Source organism: Cyanistes caeruleus, chromosome 5, assembly GCF_971803275.1.
Source record: "Cyanistes caeruleus chromosome 5, bCyaCae1.hap1.1, whole genome shotgun sequence".
NCBI classification, from domain to species: domain Eukaryota; kingdom Metazoa; phylum Chordata; class Aves; order Passeriformes; family Paridae; genus Cyanistes; species Cyanistes caeruleus.
In genome coordinates this window covers 82,061,538-82,079,806 of record NC_141705.1, presented here as the reverse complement: position 1 = coordinate 82,079,806, position 18,269 = coordinate 82,061,538, and the positions used below count along the sequence as shown (strand labels likewise).

Genomic DNA, 18,269 nt, shown 5'->3' with positions numbered 1-18,269 from the left:
CAAGAGCTTCAGTAACAAACTTTTTTTTGCAGAGGTAGAAGGTACTAGGCAAATTCTAAAACAACGTCCGGATAAGGTAAGATGCTTCACCAGCTTTAACTTAGAAAACATAAACTCAGCCAACTTGAGCTTATCCAGACACAACAATGCACTTGTTAAGGTAGTGACTGGAATTTTTTTTGGTCTGGCTTACATTATTCCTTTGAGAAGAAGAAGGCAGGAGAAGAAAGAGGGAAAGAAAGAAAAAAAAAAAAAAAAAGAGAGAGGAAAATATATATGTCAATCACCCCAGGATCCCATGTGGTCTCAGCTGCTTCTAAATCCATGGCAGTGGATATTATTAGAATTATATATATCTATAATTATTTTAAATAATAATAAAAATTATATATTATATATAATTTATGCAATGATATTATAATTATATATAATTATATAATTTATATCTAATATATAAATATATTTATATACAATTATATATATAATTATATAGAGATATAGATATAGATATATATGTATTTATAAATATATAATGTGTCACTTCTTTTATCTGCTCTGGTCTCCTGGGGCTTCCCAGATGTGCTTTAATGTTCATTGTGGGGCTGACGCAGTCAGTTCCCTCCATTTTGCGGCTCTCAGCAGTCTGTGGGTCAGGTGCCGCCATTTTAAGGCAGCCTGTGGGTCAGGTGCCACCATTTTGTGTAAGGACACAGGTCAGTTCCCGCCATTTTGGGACTCTCAGCAGCCTGTGGGTCAGGTGCCGCCATTTTAAGGCAGACTGTGGATCAATCACAGCCATTTTGGGGCTCTCAGCAATCTCTGTGGATCAGTTCCCACCATTTTGGGGCTCTCAGTGAACTGTGGGTGAGTCATGGTCATTTTGCGGCTCTCAGCAGTCTGTGGGTCAGGTGCCGCCATCTTAAGGGAGTCTATGGGTCAGTCACCACCATTTTGTGTCAGGACACGGGTCAGTTCCCGCCATTTTGGGTCTCTCAGCAGTCTGTGGGTCAGTTCCCGCCATTTTGGGGCTCTCAGTGAGCTGTGGGTCAGGTGCCGCCATTTTAAGGCAGACTGTGGATCAATCACAGCCATTTCGGGGCTCTCAGTGAACTGTGGGTGAGTCACGGTCGTTTTGGGGCTCTCAGCAGTTTCTGTAAGTCAGGTGCTGCCATTTTGGTGGTCTCACCAGTCTGTGGGTCAGTTCCTGCTATTTTGAGGCTCTCAGCAAGCTGTAGGTCAGGTGCCGCCATTTTGGGGCTCTCGGCAGGCTGAGGGTCAGTCACCACCATTTTGTGTAAGGACACAGGTCAGTTCCCGCCATTTTGGGGCTCTCAGTGAGCTGTGGGTGAGTCGCCACCATTTTGGGGCTCTCAGCAGTTTCTGTAGGTCAGGCGCCACCACTTTGGGGCTCTCAACGGTCTGTGGGTCAGGTGCCGCCATTTTAAGGCAGTCTATGGGTCAGTCACCACCATTTTGTGTCAGGACACGGGTCAGTTCCCGCCATTTTGGGGCTCTCAGCTGTGGGTCAGGTGCCGCCATTTTGGGGCAGGCTGTGGGTCAGTCGTGACCATGTTGGGGCAGGTCACAAATTAATGTGCCTTTTTGGGGAGGCCATGCGGTCATCCTGTGCCATTTTGGTGCGGACAAGAGGCTGACAGTGGCTCAAGGGAGCAGGGGGAGCCATTCCTGCCGTACATAGAGAGCTCAGCCTGTTCCCCCCTGCCCCACTTGTCACCAGGTTTGTTTGAGCTACTCAGACATTCCTCTGGTTGTCTGCACCTCCCCATGGCTCTAAGCAGTGACCAGGACCTGAGTGATGGGGCCTTTTTTCCTGTGATGCTGATCCTAACCGAGCAGACAGAGGGAGAAAAAAGAGAGGAGAAGAGGAAAAGAGGAACGAGGATTGTCCTACGGTGAACAGTCGCTATTCCTGTAGCCAAAAACGTAAGTCCAGTTAATACAGATATTCTGCTCAGGTTCTGCTCAAGTTTCCAGCCTTGACCATAAATCAGTTCTTTGTCCAGAAGAACTCTGTCTCTGTTATCCCCATAAAAAAACCTCCTCATCGCTTCTGGGTGTAATCCAGTCTGTGATGCCAATGTTAATGTCCCTGAAGGTGGGGGTGACTCAGGTTGTTAATAGATCCCTTGGGGTGGATTAGAGTGAAATGCCTGCTGTTTATAAATATGCAAAAATATAAATATAAATATAAATATAAATATAAATATAAATATAAATATAAATATAAATATAAATATAAATATAAATATGTAGGGTTTATTTTAGAACAATTTGGTTGCAATGGGAAGGAGGTGTGTGGCCACTTGGGTTATTATCTGTAGAAAGACTGCAATATAAAAGCATAAAAATGTAATAAAAATATATAATGAAGGGAAAGAAAGGAGAAGAGTAGAAAGATATCCCCACCTATGGATCTAGCAGTGACACTTGTTGTAATTCAGGTGTTTGCTGGTCAGTGTGATGGTCCCAGTCTTGAATCTGTCAGGGGAGGGGGAGGCCCCTGAAATGTAATATTTGAATAGTAAGATTTCTTGAACCCTCATGCTGAGGTGAGAACAGGCTCATTCCCTGAGGCCTCAGTGCTGTCTGCTCTGTGTCTGTGAAAGTAGCACTGTGATTTAAAGCCTGTCTTTGGACAGCTTTTGGTGCATCCAGGATCAGCTTCCCACCTGAGTCGCTCTAGACGAGTAATCAGTAGGTATTCTGAGAGTTTGCAGAACGGTAGTAAAGTGTGTTTGTTCATGTGGGAAGGGGATGAGCTCTTAGAAGACGCAGCAGGAGGAGGAGGAAGCCGTGGAGAGGCTGTCTCAGGTGAGAGGGAGCGAGGAGATAGGCAGGGAGCCAGGCTGGAGGTGAGCAGGGACAGCAAACATCTGGCTGGGAGGTGCTGACACATCTGTTTTATGCATGTCACCTGGCTGTGAATGTTGCAATAAAAACCAGTCTCTTACAGCCAGGTCAGTAAATAAGTTTGAAATTGCAGGTTTTATTTCTCAACAAGTCACGCTCCATGTATTTCATGTATTAAGGATGTAAACATTTTTCTGATGATGGTGAAGCTGTTTCTCTACCGTCTCTAAATCAGAGCGGTTTCCAAGCCATTCCAAGCAATTTTCTGACCTCTGCTAGAACATTTAGCAAATGTATTCTACATCAGTTCTTAGGTCAGCCAGACAAGATATTTACATCCTTCCCCAGCTCTGAGTTTTTACCCCTGTCCAGCAAGAGCACAGCAACTAAATCTTGTCGTGACGAGGCAGAACTATCCCAGCCAAGGGTTTACCTCTTTGTCTGGCTGCTGTCTCTGCAGTAACAATTATTTAAAGCACTGTGAAGTGCTGTAATTCACATGTCTCTGTAGATAAATGGGTATCTTGTGGGGGAGGCTGTGGCAGCTAAAGGGGAGTGAGAAATTTGGAAAGGACCTTTAAGTCAGTATATTTCTCTGACTTCAGCAGGACAAAGAACCTGCCCCAGAGTTAGATTTGCAGGTTTTAAGAAAAAGGAGGGGAGATGGTAAAAGTTGGGAATGAAGAACAGTTTGTTATACATTGAAAGGGGGAGAAAACAGATACAAGGTGCTCTGTATTTCTTTATATATATGTTATGATGCCAAGCTTAATCATTTACATGTCTTAAAATGCTTCAGAATAGAGTTCAAAACTTAAAATTAGAAGTAGTTCAGCAATGTTTGTTTTGTAGGCCAATAGCTGATGTAAGCCCATAGCCAAGTGAGGATTTCAGGGAGAGGTTTTTGTTTACATTTTTTTATTACTATTTATTTATTTTTTAAATAGCAGTACATTGCTGTAGAAAGAAATCCAATTGTTAAGTTCATGGGCTGGTTTATGTTGGAAGGGACCTTGCAGATGATTTAGTACCAATGTGTGTGCCTGCGGGTGACGAGTAAATGCCAGATGTCAGTGAAGAGTCAGGAATTTCTCCTTGCTGTGGAGAGTTACGATGTAGCAGAGAGAGGGGACTTGGCTTCAAAACCACAGGTGTCATCAAGTGCAGTTCTTTACTGGCTCTGCCAGAACTCGAGATCTGGAATAACCTGGAAAGTGGAAAGAGACAGAATTCTTCTTTCCACCCTGGGGACCCGGCTTGATTGCTGGAGCTGCCTCCTCGTGGTCTAGCCAAAGATAGCAGATGATTTTTAATAGCCACACCTCTTTAGGATTGTTATTTTTTTTGTCTCCTCCAATAAAGGCTGGAAGAAATGTGGTTCTGTTTCCGAAAAATACGACCGGCATCGTAAGTGCTTCCAAAACTAGCAATTCTTTAGACAAGTAACCGTGGTCTGGGGAGTAGTGGACTCAGGTTCTTGGTTAGTGCAATGTTTGCCTAACAGGAGCGTTATTAATTGAATTAGTATTTATTATTAGTAGTAGTAGTATTTATTAGTATTTATGCTGACCCAATTCTAAAACCTATGCCATCTTCTTCTGGCTTTTAGCAAGTTCCAAGGAAGTGTCAGCAGTCAGTTCTGCCCTAGAATCACAGAATGGTTTGGGTTGGAAGGGACCTTGAAGGATCATCTCATTCCATCCCCTTGCCGTGGGCAGAGGCACCTTCCACTAGGCCAGGTTGCTCCAAGCCCCGTCCAAGCCGGCCTTGAACACTTCCAGGGAAAGTGTTTCTGCAGCTTATATTATTGCATAACTAAGAGTTTGAGTTGAGATGTGTTGAATTTCCAGATTTACTGCATCAACTTGCAGCACAGAGTTTGCTTGGGTGGTTGCCAGCATTTGCTATGGAACTGTACTGGCATTCGTAGTCCTTGAGAGAGCCTGAATCCAGACTAGCACGCAGGGTGTTAATGGAAGCATTCTTGGTTTTTGAAATATTTTTTGTGTGAAAGAGTTTCTGCTTTAGAATGTGGTTAGAGGCTCCTCGGTGTCCTTGCAAGAGCAGCCTCCAAGCCAGCCAACTTGGCTGATTCAGAGCCTACGGAATTACTGCTGTCCCCAAACTCCAGCCAGCATCAGGAAACCACAAGAATCAAACAAACAATAGGATTTGTTTGGTAAAAAAGATTTTTTCCCAACCCTGCCAGATGTCATTTGTTGTACATCAGGGATTTATGGGGAGGGAGGAGAATTCCGCTTCTTTGAGGCCAGTCTCAAGGGAATGTATGAGCATGTCTTTGGTCCTGTGAAGAACTTCTGAAGTGCTTCAGGGAAGGCACACACAGCTCAGGGACCGCTCAGGACAGCTCCCAAAAGCGCTGAGGAAGTTTACTGTGACGTGACTTCATCCCTTTAGCTTCTGAAATGGATTTTGCTTGTCCTTACTCATCCAGCACAGTGGTTAAAAGCCAACCTTTCCCAGCACTGTGTACGTGGTGCCTTTCCCTGTACGCATTTCACAGCCTGCTGTAGGCTGTGTGACCCAGAACAGCTTGAGCTTTCTAAAACTACCGGGATACCCTGGAAAAGTTTTACATGACACGACATTATTTGAATATTTCCCAAGCATTTTTCTGAAAATGTTTTTTTTTCAGATAACATAGCAGTAAGCAGATATTTATTTTGTGCTAAGGGAAAGAAAATAGTTTTCCCAGAAGCAAATGTAGCTTGAAATGTAGCTCCTGTCCCGTTTTATACGGAATTAGAGGCAAGCGTTACTGGGAGAAAATGGAACCAGAGTCTTGATGAAGTCTTGGTAGTTTTATTACCACTCCAAACCCATGTATAGGAAATTATCATTGGAACTGAACAGCCAAGAAGGATTTAAGCAGCTGAAAGTTTTAGCGCTTGGCTTAAAAAGTTTTATCTTTTTAAAACATAGAATTGCTCCTTTCCATTGTCTAAAATGAACATATGAAGGATATAGGTGACAATTAGCAATGGTATCAGTGAGATGGTTCTGGAAAGAATCAACCTTACTGCAACTTCTCCCTCTTTGAAAAGGTGGAATGGAAATCTTCAGCACATTTCTCTTGTAGGAAACAAGAACAGCTTTCTGTGGTATCGAGTGCAGGGAAGCAGTTATGGGATTCTGAGGTAGGTGGTTTCATTGCTCCTTGGGTGACTCTTCCCTTGCAGTCTTTGTGTGAATAATTAAGCTGGTAACTGTTTCACTGCCTTTATTAGAGACTTGCCTCTCTTAAGTGGTGCAAAATCTGAAGCTCTTGCAACCTTAAATACTTGAAAATAATGGTGGAACACTGGAAACAAAACTTGTGGCGTTGTAGAGGACAAGTCATCGGCAAGACATGCTCTTCGCCTTATAAAAATCTCGAAAATTTAGGTGCCAATAAAATCTTTAGAAAATGAAAAGAAAGGAATAAGAGGTTGGCCTAGGAGTTCGGTGTGGAACCAGCAGCTCTTGGCTGCGTACAAATTCTTTCAAAGAAAGATTTGGAAAAGCTCTTTGCAGCATTTTTATTGTGTTTTTCTTCATCAGTTTTGTTGCCAGAATGATGGAATGTGGACTGAATACTCGCTGTGTCTTATTCTCTAAAAGTTCTTTGGGATAAGCGTCTCAAGAAAAGGCAACTTTTCTCTGTTAGACAAATCAGGCTCGCTCTTGAGAGCAGAACAGCAGCAACTGTACTGTGTGATGATCCAGATGGATTTTGGAAGGCCTGGGGCCGAGGCTGTGCATCCTGGGACACGGGAATCTGTTTATGGCTCTGCCATAGCAATCGGAGAGGGTTGTTCCCTGGTTTGCAGTCGTGGTTAGTGAGGGTGGCAAGGGAGTTCCTGACTTTGAGACGTCCCAGGAGTCACAGGTTGTAGTAAAACCACAGAAGTGTCAGTGGTTCAGGTGGTCAGTGATTCATATGGCACCAAACCCAGGAATAATTGGGAATTTCTGTTGAGCAATGGTGTATTTTTCTGAGAGTAGAGAAGTTGCGTTAGTTGGGCAGACAAGTGTCCATCTGGCCTCATATCCCACTTCTGGATTCTTTAAAGCAAGGTGTTAATCTGCCTCTCCTCAGTACCCTGTTAATTATCCAACTCTGTAGCTGTGTTGGGCTCGGAGCAGAGGGGATTTCTTCCTGATCCCAACTGGTGATCAGCTTATGCCTTGATGATATGGATTGATAGCCCCAATAATTCTTACAGAAGCCAGCAGCAGTTTGAAATTTAATCCTTTCCGTAATGGAAATTGCATTTATGTTTCGCAGGCATCCACCAGGCGAGGTGGAATCTTAAATATTCCAGCAGCCTTTGGAAGTTTGCTGTCTAGTTTGTCTCAGCAGCCTCATTCAACCTCCTGTGAATTTGGTTAAACCACAGCTGCACTTATCCGCTCTCATAACAGTAGGAGCCGAATCTTTTCATCCATAATGAATAAAGTCCTATTATGTCTAACAAGATTGACCCCAATCCTGCCTCATAGGCCAGGCAGCGCTCCATCTGTACGAATTTCAGTCGCTCATATTCCTCTTCACTCTGAAAAGTCTCTGATTTTGTGGGTAGTTTGAGCAGCCACCCTAAGCACGAGCTCATGGTTTTGTTATTTGCTGGCTCGGTTCAAGGACACACAAAAGTTGTGGTGAGCTTTTGCTGGTCGACAAAGACTCCAGGTGTTCTTTATAAATGCCTCCTGTTGGTCTGGAAGAAATATTGGTAGTTGGGATTAAATATTTTGGATTTCAAAGCTGGGATTTCATTACAGAAGCAAGCTCTTGATCTCTCCTTCTAATTTACTAATGCTCTCACTTCCTTCTGGTTTTTGGATTTCTTCCAGTCTAGTCTGAGCAGCAGCTGTGACCAAATGTGTTTCTTCATTAAGCTCATTTTGTAAATTGTTTGTGCTGTACCCCTGTTTGACTGCTGAAATGACATTTGGATCGCGGTTGTCTGTTCTAGATTAATAGGCGGTGTGTCTGTATAGGGAGTTTTTCTGTGATGGGATGTAAATGGACAAACAGAGCTTGGTTCTGTCTCTTTTTTGCTCTTGGCTGAAGCATCTGGGCAGTTCCACGTAGTATACTTTACAAGCCCAGTCAATGCCTTTCTTATCTCCCAGGGAATGTAGGGCTGGACAAGGCCCGGTGCCACTGGAATCTAGCACTGCCTTGACTTTGTGAGACGAAAACAGGTTCAAAATGTGGCTTTGTGGCATTGGCAGCACGCACTTCAGTCTTGCCTTACGTCACCAGGATCAAAAGAGAGAGCTGTCGGTGACAACCGTATCGTTCGTGTCATTGCACTTGACAGGCAGCTCCCAGCTGCCTGAAGGGGATCAAAGATGGAAGAGAGAAATCTGGCTGTCTGCATCCTGGAAATTGAGTGCAACCGAGCTGATGTGGCTGCGGTGGCCGTGAGCCACCCACATGTCCGTAGGGGTAAGTGTTCTGGGTTTTCTGGTTTGGTTTTTTTCTAACTGATGGAATGAAATGGGAATTTCCATAAAGAGAGTTGTCATGTCTCTCCTGTGGACAAGAGCTTCTTGGGATGTCCTCACGAAATTCCCTGTAACTGTGCAGTAATCCCTCCACACCTGTGTCTATGAACCTTATATATCTGATTCTGAACTGGGTGTTTGTTTCTTGCCTGTAAATATTTGCAAATGGGCCTGATTTTAATTCCTGGGAATGTTGATAAACTCTGGTGACAGGCATTGGTTTGCTTTCTGACACAAAACAGATACAGGCTTCTCACACCTAATTTTTGTTTTCTATACTTTTCTTTCCTGTATTGCAAACTCAATCCCAGGGAGCGTGATCCAGGCCATAGCAGGATTGCACCTGGGCCCAGGCCCCTGCTGTGCTCTTCTCTGTTCCTGGTGCAGCCAGTGCTCAACAGGAGCTGTAAATCCCTTGTGAATTTGTACCACAGCTCTATGGAGATAACTCAGAACGGGGCCCACCATTGTTTGTACACAGTTCCTCAGTCCCCTGCTCTCCCTGCTGTCTTGCCAAACGAGACCCACATGGGAGGCTCTTAACTTTGTGTGTCAGACCCAGAGATGGGATCAAATGTCTGTTGTTTGCCTTTTTCAGCCTGTGTTGCATTCACAGACCGTGAGGAGTCTGTGTTCCACCAGGGCCATGAGAACCATTGCCAGGTTTGGTCTTGATGGACCAATTTTCATTTTCACTGCTATTATCAGAGTGAAAAACAATCCTTTTAGATGCCAAACCTGACCCTCACTCGGATTGCTACTAGGCTTGACAAACTTTCCATGGATCTCATGTTCTGACTTAATTCCAGCATCCCCCAGCGCCTCAGTTATTCCTTAGAAAAATATGTTCTGTTTGAAATTAAACACTGGCCATAGTGGTGTGCATTTGTGCAGGTTTCACCCCAAAACCTCCCAGTGGGTGTGTTCCTGACATATATCCAGGATGGAGTCCTTGTGGGATGATGTGACTCAGCAGCTCCTGCCTTGGTGCAGTTGTTGGGGCTGGAACCCAGCAGCAAAGTGAGACAGTGCAGTGCTTAGGAAGAGGAAGCAGGAATCTTATGGAAAAGCAGAGTGGTGAGCCCGAGGGTGATCTCTCCTTCCCCTCTCTGTATGAGAAGTGCAAGATGATTTTTGGCAGTTAGATGTGATGAGAACCAGTGTTACCTCACCCCAGGTCAGCCATCTCCTCCCCTCTTCCATAGCATGTACAGCTGGTTTAAGCACTGCTTAAAACCAAAATCCTTAGGTTTCGTGATCCTCCACCAAGTCCAGTCAGCTGCAAGTTGAAGGTTTGTTGGGAATGTGACCTTTAGGAAGTAAAGAAATAAGACATTCTGTTAATGGTAGGTACTGCTAGGCTGGTCTTTATTTCTTCCTATTGATTTCTCTTGGGTATACAAGCAAAATGCCTTTTATTTTATAAATAGTAAATTCTTTGTCAGCTTTCAACTATCAAAAATACGTTTCTTTGATGCAAGCTGCTTTTATGTTTAGGGTGATTGATGCATCTGTTTATCCTGAGACTGACACCAGCTTGAGGTAGAACACAAAGAGGTTTGTAGCAAATTATTTCTTTCTTCTCAGAATGACGCTCATCGCATAAAACACTCCTGCTCTCGGCTGTACCATGTGCAGGCACTGGCAGGACACAAAGAAAAAGTGCTGTTTGCTTTATGTGGAAACTTTGCTACTCTGGGGATCAGCTGGAGTAAAGCTGGAAAATATGATAATCACATTTTCCTAGCCCAGTGCAAACTAGGCCAGCCCAGGTGGCACCACGAGCCGTGCACGGTGCCCAGTATCACGCAGTGCCAAATGGTGTGGAGCTGCAGCTGGCAGCTGGAAGTGTCAGGAGACTGGGGGCAGAGCTCATTCCTGCTCCACTGGCGTGCCCGTGGTCTGTCCACACGCCAGTGCCTTTTGTGTGGGATCATTGATGGAGCTGGGGCAGGGCTGGGAGCTGGTGAGGACCTTCAACAATGCTGGACAGTCGCACATGGCGGGAGAGAAATGGAGTGTCACTTAATACAAATACCTTGTTTCTCTGCTACTAGTGAGAAACTGAGCACCAAAGCAATTAGTAATTTGCCACGAAGCCCCAGAATGGCATTTGGAGACCTGGCATCTTGCTGTTCTTTAACACAGGAAAAGGACCCAGCAAGGTGGGACCAGCACCTCTTCCGATACACCAGGTCTTGGGGGTTTTGGCTGCGCTTGAGAGGGATTTTATTTAGAATGCAGGTTTGTTATCAAAATTATTGCAAACACACAAGCTGTCTGCAGTCCTGCTTTTCCCAGGCATTCTTCCTGTTGGTCCTGGAGAATCAGGAGCTGGGATGGCAGATGAGATATGGACAAAGTGTTGTCCATACCCCTCGTGAGTGTGTTCACAGACCCAGCACCTCCTCGTGGCTTTGGGCTATTAGCAAAGGGACTCTCTGGAACACTGCTGTCACACATCCTGTACGGCAAACTTGGTAAGGTTTACAACCTCATCCTCTCTGAAAATGGCTTTCCCTCAGCTTAGATAATATTTCCTCTTGGATTCTCACTTGAGAAGGCTTTTAGCATAAAGAGAAATTAATCATCTTTTCTGCGCCGTTTGCTGGAGCAAATCTAGTAGGAAGTTAGATCCTTAGGAAAAGGTTTTGTGGGATGGTGTTCAGACCTGCTCAAATTAGTTGTTTGATTTGTCAAGGTTTTATAATTTCTACAGAGCCTTACTAAATCCCTTGAACAACATTTTGCTTTCCTCCTAGACTGCATAGGTCAAAAAGTTCCCATTGTGCTTAAGGGTAAAATGAGTTGACCTGTTGGAGCTTCTGCACTTAACAGGCAATTTCCATTGATTTTGGCCTTTCAAGGCAACAGACTGTGAGAGAATCAGATAAATTAGACCAGAATTCGACAAAAATATTGATATTGGTTAGTTTAAGGAACACATTTTCAGATTTTCAGCATATTTTTTTGCACATTTTATTTAGATTATCTACATTTTGCTATTGATAAGAAGCCTGTTCCAATAAAAAGTTGTTTAAAAATAGCTCTAGTAGATAAAGCAGGAATATCCAATGTGAGGTGAGTGAGGGCAGAGTTTGCATCCCGTTATCTTTCCATGTTTTGGTGATGGGCACACCTAAAATCACGTGGATTGAAACGGGCTTTGGACCTGTTCCGTGCTGTTTGGCTGAGAGAGGGGATTGAAACACTTGGGGTTCCACCTGAGGCAGAGCAGGACTGTGCTGCCTGGAGATTAAAACATAGAGAACACATAGATTAAACCAAGAGACACAAGGTGACTTGATGGAAAAATAGATCAGGTCTTCAGCTTGTTTTCTCAGTGCATTCGTCCCTCTGCACCCTCCCCAGCAGTGACACTGGAACATTCCTTTAGCTATTCCATGAGGCAGAATCTGCTTTCCAAAGTGTTGGAATGTGCAGTCGATCCAGACATCTGATGGCTGGAAAAAAAGCAGGGGCACTGGGTGGTTTTTTTATTTAAATCCCAATGCTCTGGGCCTGTGGCCTCCAAACCATTTTTAGTCCCTGCAATGAGCAGATAATTTGTAATTAATGAAAGATATTAATGCAAATTCCAGTAAAATGAACACATAAAATTCTTGTGAAACACTGAAGTGAAAACCCTTTCCCTTGTGCTCTTGGAGCGTGTCAGCCATCCAGGGATTCATATGACATAATATAATATGTTGACAGAATGAAACCTAGCAATTAAAAGAGGATTAAAGATACTCTGCTTGAAGACTGAAACATTCTGCTTTGGTTTTTTTTTTTGGTCAACAGATAGTTCCAAGATTGCAGGGTTAATTCTAAATGTCGTGTTTTGCCACTATTCATTGATGGTTGCTAATAGCTAAGTTGAAAAAAAAAATAGAAAAAGAGAACAAAAGAGGTTTCAGATATCTCAGTACACTCCAGGAAAGCCTGCCAAATCTCCAGAAAACTGAACTTAGTAACTGAAGCTATTAAAATCAAAACTCTTTATAGAACTTTCATTTTATTGCACTTCATCCCAAGGTATTTAATAGAAAACGTTGCACGTAGGATGTTGTACACTTGCCAGGCTTGATCTGCAAGGTCACTGCGTGAGTCCAGCGATTTCACAGCAGATCCCACTGTATGGAGCAGCAGTGCTTCCCCCTGGGACACTCACCAGGCTCTCAGGAAGGGGCAGTCTGTAGGTCTGGTGTGTTCTCTCCCCTGCCCACATCAGGAGAACTCTGGGCTCTCTCACTGCTGTTCCTCACAGCACACAATCTGGGGGAAGGTAATAAATAAATACAAGGGCTGCAGATGGAGTGGTGTGCCACACGGTTTTTAAGAGTGGTGAAACAAAGAGAACGAAACACTTTTGGAAAACATTGCTCTTGGTGCTTCAAGTAACTCTTTCCTTTTTTGGGAGAGGGGTGTGAGACAGGAACAGCCTGGCAACAGCCTCTGTAGGTACAGTAAGTTTTGCCCGCTAGCAGTTCTCTCTGCAAGTTAAAGGTAAAGCAGTGGGAATTGTTCTGTAATAAATCCCAAAACAGCAGTGTGAGAATGAAATGATGAGCAAGAGGGAGAGGTGAGTGATCAGAGCGTTGGAGAGACACTCCATATTCTCAGGTTCTCTCCTCTGTCCTGGTGCGTCAGGATTTTGCAGTTAACTGAAAAGAGGCAAAAGTGATTTCCCAGAAGTGGATCTTTCTCCCCACTAACACTGGGATGATATTTGTTTCATATTGCAGTGAGCACAGTAGGAAATGTAAATGTGTAAAATTTTACTGTCTCATCATTCATAAGAGACACATCTCAGTCCCCCTCTCTTGGTAAAAAACGCCTCTGCGCGTGTTGCAACATCTCCTGCATCCCTCTGTAAGCAGAACCAGGGCTCCAACTGCTGTTACCTGCTAGTTTGGAAATCCAGTTGCTCAGAGCGATGTTGTGTCTTTCTGTTACTGCTCAACTGCTCAAGGCATGGGGTTTTAAATAAGTAACTTTTCTGTGTTAGTGTGAAAAACTAAAACATAAATTTAAATAACAAGATGCTGACACTTGCCGTTCTTCAAAGTAAAAAACCTAGTTTTTTTAAACTTCATTCCCCTTGTCCTGTGCCCATTATCTTTGATTTAGTCATCAGGAAAAGTTCCCTTAATCAGCTTTGCTTTACCTTAACTGGGAAATTTGTTTCAGTTTACAGGGGTTACTTGCTGCCTGGTGAAGTTCATGTCTGAGCAACCCCTCTTCTGAAGGAAACTCCAAGAAAACAGGTGGGTGTGACACCATTGCTTTGGATGGGCTTGGAACAACCTCGTCTAGTGGAAGGTGCCCCTTCCCATGGCATGGATGAGCTTTCAGGTCCCTTCCAACCCAAACCATTCCAGGACTAGTGATTATTTTAAATATTCCCTGTCCATTGCCCACCACCTTTCTTACATGCTTTGAAACACCATTGGTGTGTAACCAACTCCACACTGGGTGACAATTCCAGTCTTCAGGACAATCCCAGGGTGCAGAAGAATCCAGAGGAGGCTGCAGGTGTCCTGGGGCACCACTGAATTACCCTTGTCTCCATGGGCTGTTTGTCCTCTGGGAGTGCAGGGAGGAGCGGGAAGCTGAGGAGTTTTGATTTAAATGTCAGATTGTTTTGAAGCGCTGTGTGTGCAGTATGTAGGTCAGGGCTGAAGGGATAGACTGGCTCTGCAGAGGTGCTGAGAATGATTAATTTCCCTGGGCAGAACTCTCCAGGGTTTTTTTTTTTTTTTCCTTCACTGCATGCTTAAGTCAAGCTGCAGTTTCTCATGGTTTCAGGTTTTGGACCATCTGCCTAAAGGGGAAATTTATCCTGGCAGCTGCTGAAAGGGAAGCTCTTGTGGGTTGGTATCAGTTGGTGCAATAAAAAAACTATTTATTTTTTTTTTCTTCACATTGGGAAGCTTTTCAAGGATGGTTTGTTTATGTTGCTGCTGTGTTCTCTGCCCACTTGCATCAGTGAGAGGTGACTTCTGGGTGCTTTCCAGCAGCTGCCAGGCACCACTGAAGGTGCAGACAGGCTCCTTTCACTGCCTGAGCAGCGGTACCTAATTTCCTGTGGAAAACTGCGCCCTTTTGGTCCTCAGCCCTTTGTCTGATGCCCAGCTCCAGAGTCTGTATTGCCAGACCAGAGATGTTAATGGGGTACTATTGTTTTAAACACAATAAAATCCAGCCTCATGGAATACTTAGGGAAGACTTAAAATCTCACTAACTCTTCCTTCAGAAGAGCACAAGCCTTGTTCTTCTTCTTCCCCTTTATTCCCAAGCAGCCTCAACTTCTGTCTCCAGCAAAATACACAAAAATTGGCAGATTAGTAGTTTTAGAGAAAAGTCTGAGAAAACTGCTTGATGTTCTAAAATACTAACTTCAGATATTCTAAACTATTAGCTTTGAGCAGCAGTTTATTGTTTCTTTTTTGCCACTTTGGTGTTCACGTATGCAGGAATGGATTTTTCAAACTGTTTCTGTGATTGTTGCACAGCCCCTCTTCTCGTGCTTTACAGATGAGTAGCTGTCCTGAAGTTGTCCAAAGGAACATGTCTCCAGGGCTTGGGTTTTACTGGGATTGCAGGATGCCTGAGCTCAAGCCCTGCCTTCCCTCCTGCTCGCTCTTCATATTGTCACACACTCAGGAGTCCCTGAGAGATGAGAAGCAGGTGGAGGGATTATGCATAGGGAAGATATTGAATGTGTTCTGTGCTGCAAAGACGGTTTAAATATATAATAATACTATTTTAATTATATATAACAATAATTAAATCATATCTATAAAAATGTAGTAATAATATTTAAATAAATAAATAATATTTAAATTTGCTCAATAATTATTTCAGCCATATTTTCTAACAGAGCTTGGCAAGTTCCTCCAGCACTTCTGGTATAGGTGCACGTGTAACTTGTACGTACTCTCGGAGCAGAGCTTCATCATTTGAAAGAAGACTTGCAAACAGTACTATTTACTGAAATGGATTTATTTCTTGCCTCTGCAGTTGGTTTCTGGCAGCTGCCCCTTTATGAAGTTGTGCCTTCTGGGTCAGAGATGAAAGGAGCTGGCTGTAACCCTGTGCAACTGAAACCCTTTTTCCGAAGGTACAGTAAAATTTTAGCTGTTGAAATGCAGTTTTGCCTGCTGAGTAAAACCTATGAATTCATATTTTTGCAGCAAAGAGAATACTTGGATTCTGTGCTGCTGGATTTTTGAGACATCCAAGTTCAAAAACACTTTCTTTTCATCTTGATCTCTTTTTCATGAATCATGGAAAAAGCCCTATGATTTGGGATTCTGTTTGTGTATAAGTGTATAATTTCCAAATAATTTCTTCCAATCCAGTAGAATCCTGTTATATGGGGGAAAAAACACTGCTAAGGTTACTTAGAGAGGTTTTGCACTGAGGACTGCCAGCTTTTCTCACACCTACCTTCAGAAGATTGTCACTCTGCTGACAGCTCTTGGGGTCTGAAATATTTCCAGTATTTATGGTGCAAAATGGCATCACAGTGTTAAGATAAATTCCTCAATCCTGAAGCAGAGCTTGGAAGTGAAGTGACAGGAAAAAATTCTGGGAAGTAGACGAGTTTTGTATGTTTTTTGTCACCGCTCAGATCACACCCAAATCTGAGGGTGTGCTCTCATTTGCAAGCAGAATTTTCAATTCTGCAGTACCCTTTCAAAATTCCAGATTTCAGCTGAAACTCAAACGATTAAACCAGTATGAAAGAATCTGTGCTGGAGAGATTTCCTGCCAACATGAAACACAGTCAGTACCGGGATTTTCATCTGAAAAATCTGATCTTGCAGAACTGCTCTGTGTGTTTCCAGGCCATTGCAGTCTGGACAATCTGAGATAAGCAACCAACCTCCACGGATTTCTTGCAGCTAAATCTGACTTGCAGGGACTCACACCACAGGCAAACCTCCCATGTCAGAGGCTTGTAGGGACAAAAAGCCACGACTCTCAAAGTTGTTTAAAAGCATGTCATCTGGTTTTAAATAATTTGGTTTTTTCAGTTAAGAGCAACAATTGTTTTTTCTATTTTTTTGGATGGAGAAATTTTGTTGTTTTTAGTACTATCTCTACATGAATTTATCTATTATAAATTAAGATTTATTTTTTTTTGTAAAAACCACAAAAAAATTATTAATTTTTGATATTTCAGTAGAGATTTCAGAATTTCTGGGACTGTATTCAGAAATGTAATACTGATCCATTTTCCTGGATTTGAGTTTCTTCCTACCAAGCTCTAAGGAAAAGAATTCTGGCAGGAAGTGTAGACCTGTCCATTTTCCAGGGGCACTAAGGAGCTGTGGATGTTTAATCACTTGGATTGCATCAAAGTCTGAGTGCACATTTTCAGGGAGGAATTCCTTTTTCTCAGAAGTGACTGGCATTCCCAAAAAATGTCCATTCCCTCCCCATTTTTAGGAGAAGACTTTGAAAGAAAGGCAACGTTGTGATAATCCTTTTAGATCTGCTGTTTTGTTGACAGAGGTAAGAGTGGTGATGGATCTCACAACTGGAGGGAGGAAAGCCCTCCAGGAATGGGATATGATGTGTTGGCTGCTTCCTTACAGAATTATCAGGAGAAACAGAAGGAGGGCCCTTCTTCTGGTGTGTGAGGTGGTCTTCTCCTTCCATGACCACTCTCTGGAGTTTCTGGGAAGGGGCAGCAGTGTGGAGGCATGGCTAGCAGACCTGAGGAGAATTGGCTGAACTTGTGGACTTCTCCAATCTCCCTTAGTCCATCTGTACAGTGAAGCTTTTTATATTTGCCGACCTTTTGGCTTTAGAAGGGAGCACCACGACTTGCAATGTCCCAGTTTTAGGGATGTGAGTGGCTCTACAGGTGTGCTAGCATTTTTATTTTATTTTTTTTGTATGCCAGCAACTCTTAACAGTAAATCAGACCAATTTATATCTGACTGTTCTCTTGCTCTGAGATCAGAAGACATTGCTTGAAATGCCCCTTGAAGAGCTGCATCCAGACAAACCAAGGATTTATGTTGTGCTGCTGCCTGGGGAATCCCTGCAGAACCTCACCTGGCAGGGCAGGTCCTGCTCTGAGCCCCTTGTTTGCTCGAGTCTTTTGAAGTTAGTCACAGGAAGAAAGAAAAATTGTAGTTTATTATGCCCACATATGTCTAAGAAATGAGTGATTTAATAGTGCCTAATTTTTACGCTAATTTTACAAAAATATATCAGAGCTTTGAGAGTTCAGTTCTTGACTCTAAATTTGATTAGCCATTTTTCTCACTCCTTGCCACACAGGAATATAGAGAATCCTGGTTATTTCATCTGAACTGCCATGTTGTAAATTAAGTCCACCTTCTACAGGGAATCCACATCCTAAGTTCCCTCTGTGTGAAATACATTTTTCTTAGGAAATAAATGTTTTTTTTTAATTCTTGTCCTCTTCAGTGAGGGCCCAGACAGTCATCAATGCTGCAGTAAAGGTCTGTGAGCACCCTGAGCTAGCTCAAAGGCAGGACATGGCAGTTCTGCCAGGGCTAGTATGGAGTGAGAGATTCAGAAATGTGCTGGTGAACATGGGAAATCCTGCAAATCGTGAGCTTATTGAGTCCAACAGATATTAAGTATTTATTTTGCATTTTTTCACTTTAAAAGAAGAAGAAAAAAAATGAGCACGAAAGAAATCTCATTCTGAATTATGAATCTCATAGTCCTCAAAAGAGTAACCACTTGAGTTTAGCCAGTGAAAAATTAGTATTTCCTGCTAAGGATTGTATTCTTGAGATACTCATCAGTGCATGCAAGAGTATTACATCACTGTCCTCTGGGGATATCCATTTCCATCTTTTTCCATCCCACTCTGTAAAACACTCTGTGAG

General features: G+C 43.2%; 1 protein-coding gene across 50 annotated transcripts in view; it reads left to right on the top strand.

The window, feature by feature from the left end:
- The first annotated feature begins 645 nt into the window (after positions 1-645).
- Positions 646-18,269, top strand: part of ADAMTS3 (ADAM metallopeptidase with thrombospondin type 1 motif 3) — a 100,855-nt gene continuing 83,231 nt past the window's right edge. For 21 of the 50 annotated variants that reach the window (XM_086890850.1, XM_086890853.1, XM_086890847.1 and 18 more), the window contains exons 1-4: positions 692-864; positions 1,800-1,944; positions 13,579-13,655; positions 15,412-15,511. The gene's annotated coding sequence lies outside the window, so the exon portion shown is untranslated. Of the gene's footprint in view, positions 865-916; positions 1,117-1,268; positions 1,307-1,738; positions 1,945-5,971; positions 6,030-9,882; positions 9,943-13,578; positions 13,656-15,411; positions 15,512-16,845; positions 16,912-18,269 lie in introns of those variants that run through there. The other 29 variants (XM_086890828.1, XM_086890831.1, XM_086890821.1 and 26 more) reach the window with 23 other exon arrangements.